General features: G+C 36.9%; 1 pseudogene; it reads left to right on the forward strand.

Moving 5' to 3' along the window:
• Positions 1–490: 490 nt before the first annotated feature.
• On the forward strand, positions 491–1113 carry LOC148203063 (cytochrome P450 monooxygenase 76AD131 pseudogene; annotated as a pseudogene).
• Positions 1114–3169: the final 2056 nt, after the last annotated feature.

The following is a 3169-nucleotide window of genomic DNA, read 5'->3' on the forward strand; positions in this document are numbered from 1 at the left end:
TTGTAGGTACCTCCCCCTCAGTCAAGATTGAATATAGATGCAAAGATTTAGTAGATAAAGTTTTATTTTAACAGCTTTACATAGTAATATATTAAGGATATTTAATTTCTTTTTCATTCATATAATATTAAGGGATTTGAGATTTATTTAAGTTAAAGATTTTTTTTTAATTTATGCTTATATAAATGATATCAGAGTTAAGTTTTAATGATTATTTAGTAATCTGATCAGATATTAGTGAGATCTAGATGAAATGTTACATTTGGTCAAGGCAATTTTAGTGCATATAAATGGATGAAGTTAAGTGTTTTAATTTGTTATTAAATTAACTTAGTGTTGGTAAACTTTTATTCATTGTTTAGGATGTTATAACTGTTTAGGATGTTATAACGGGAAAGTGTTTGTACGGGTCGTTGAGAATTTGCTATTGACAACGATGACATGATAAAAGCTAAAGATTTACATATACAAAACAAAAATATAAACCTTGATGGATTATGTCAAGGAAAGACGTGAGAAAGGTGAAGCCTTGGATATTGGTGAGGCTTCCTTCACAACTGTGCTTAATTCCATATCAAACACTTTCTTCTCAATGGATTTAGCTCATTACGCTTCTGACAAGTCTCAAGAGTTCAAGGACATCATTTGGGGCATCATGGAAGAAGCTGGAAGGCCTAATGTTGTTGACTTTTTTCCAATCTTTCGCATGCTTGATCCACAGGGTGCTCGGAGAAGAATGAATGGTTACTTTGAAAAGTTAATTGCGTTTTTTGATGAACTCGTAGAAGAAAGATTGCGTTTAAGGGCATTAGAAAATGAAGCCAAGGCATGCAAGGACGCGTTGGATTCTGTGTTGGAACTCATGCTTGATGACAATTCACAAGTGACTCGCACTCATGTTCTGCATTTGTTTCTAGTGAGTGTGCGTGTTTGTGTAAAATTTTTATGTGATGTTGTATTATTTTACTAATTGGCCACATATGTCAGGATTTATTTGTGGCTGGAGTAGACACAACATCAAGCTTTATACAATGGGCTATGGCTGAGATTATATGTGTAGTGAAAATACTCTTGAAACCCTCTATTCAGCATGCAGATGATGGATTAAAATAAGTGAACGAGTAGTAAAACCTTGTCATTTTTAACCCTTTTACTTTTGCCTAATTTTGTTATACTAAAATTTTTTAAATTCTAGGATGACCTCTTCTTTCACCTTATTTTCCTTAGTAGCTATGTGTCCTCTTGTTCAATTTATATTTTACTTGTCACTAAAAACACAAGGCACTAGTGCAGTCAAGGGAAACGACATCGGTTATTTTCGATCATAGGCAGTGATTCCTCAACCGAGGCATATACAGGCGAGACAAACAGGGGTAGGATTTCGCCTCGGTTCCTATTGAACCGAGGCAGTATCTCGGACTCTACTGCCTCGGTTGGGACCTGAACCAAGGCAGTAGAGTGATTTTTACCAGTCCATAGAGGGCTTTTAGCAAACCCTAAATATAAAATCAGAATAGGAGAAGGATTGCGTCGTGAATCAAAACCTACAGAAAAAGGGAACCAAAATCATTCACCTAAATCACTAGCCTCATGTGAGCACAGAGAACCCAAAAATCCCCAAACGAAACCCTCGCCGCCAAACGCAGAAGCTCTCGCCACGCCACCGTCCCACCATCACCGCGCCCTTGTCGCAGGCGAGATCCACCGGTAGCCGCCAACTGCCGCCAACGAAAGTGAGATCATGTCTGAGTCGTCCCTCCAACAGTGTCGCCAATCCCGTAAAAGCCCCAAATCGAAACCCTAAATTGCTAGACGTCGCTGCTGCCACCTCCACGAACAGGGACCGTCACGCCGTAGAGACGAAGTCGCGCCGGCTGCCCCTCCCTACGCGAAACTGAAAAGAAAGAAGGGAAGAAGAGAGCCTCCCCTCTCTTGCCAAAGACGAACCCAAAATAAAAAAGAAGAAGAAGAAGAAGAAGAAGAAGAACGGCCCATGCGCCACGGCGAGCCACCACGAACGTCGCCTGGTCGCGCCATCTCCACACCGTTGTCTCCTCCATCTCGAGTCTATTGCCCTTGCACGAGCCAAAGATAACATCCATGGTGGGGTTATCCGCAAGAAGAAGAAGAAGGACTAATATCAAGGAAGAAAATAATGAAGGCCAAGAGTTTTCAAAATGAAATATGATTAGGGTAAATTACCCCTTTCGGACGTAGACTAACATATTGGAAAATTACAGAACCTTTCTGCCTTGGTTGGTCAGAGAACTAAGGCAGTAGGGCAATTGATAGGCTGTCGTTGAAGCTATCAAATTAATACTACTTTTCAAGGCAACTTTAGTATTGCCAAGTAGTATTCAAGAAAGTAGATAGGGTTAAAGTAACCCTGAGTCGTCTCCCAACGAATACGGAATTGCCTTTTAATATTTGAATCTTATGAATGCAATGCAATGTTCAAGAATAAAAATGATGTTTGGAGAAGGTTTAAAGAACAAATAAAAAACTTAAAAACGATTATAATGAAATAGGCTAATTTCACTACTTTTCCAAGATATATTCATCATCGGTTATTCACAGATAGTTGTTCAATTGATTATTATTTAAGTTTCAAATTAATTAAAGTACATTCTTAATTAATTTGAGAGCGATCATGCACTTAACCAAAGTAAATTCTCAATCAAATGCAAAACCTTTCTAGATTATTCACAATGAATTCAAGCAAAGTACATTCTCAATCAAATCCTATTGTGTTAAATCATGTATATTCTTAAATCTCCTAACCAAATTAAAAGTTAATCAATCAAAGTAAATTCTCAATTGATTATAGTTGAAATTATTACTACCAATCAAAGTACATTCTCAATTGATAGTAAAAACCATTTAATCATATGAAAGTTCCTAAATTAAATCAAAGTAGATTCTCAATTAAACCTAGAAACCCTAGAACTCATATAATCAATATGCATGTAGATTCAAACACATTATGATGCAAGAATCTTTGCTTTTAATTTGATAGAGAGATGAAAAACATAGAGATAGAACAACTTAAAGCAATAATCAAAATAAACAATTGCATTAACTCAATCTAACCTCAAAATCCATAATGGAATTACAGCAGAATAGCCCTAGATGCTTAGCTCTCCATGAATGGAGTTGAATACAAGATGAA

This window comes from Vigna umbellata, chromosome 3, assembly GCF_029865625.1.
Source record: "Vigna umbellata cultivar VRB3 chromosome 3, Vumbellata_1.0, whole genome shotgun sequence".
Classification (NCBI taxonomy): domain Eukaryota; kingdom Viridiplantae; phylum Streptophyta; class Magnoliopsida; order Fabales; family Fabaceae; genus Vigna; species Vigna umbellata.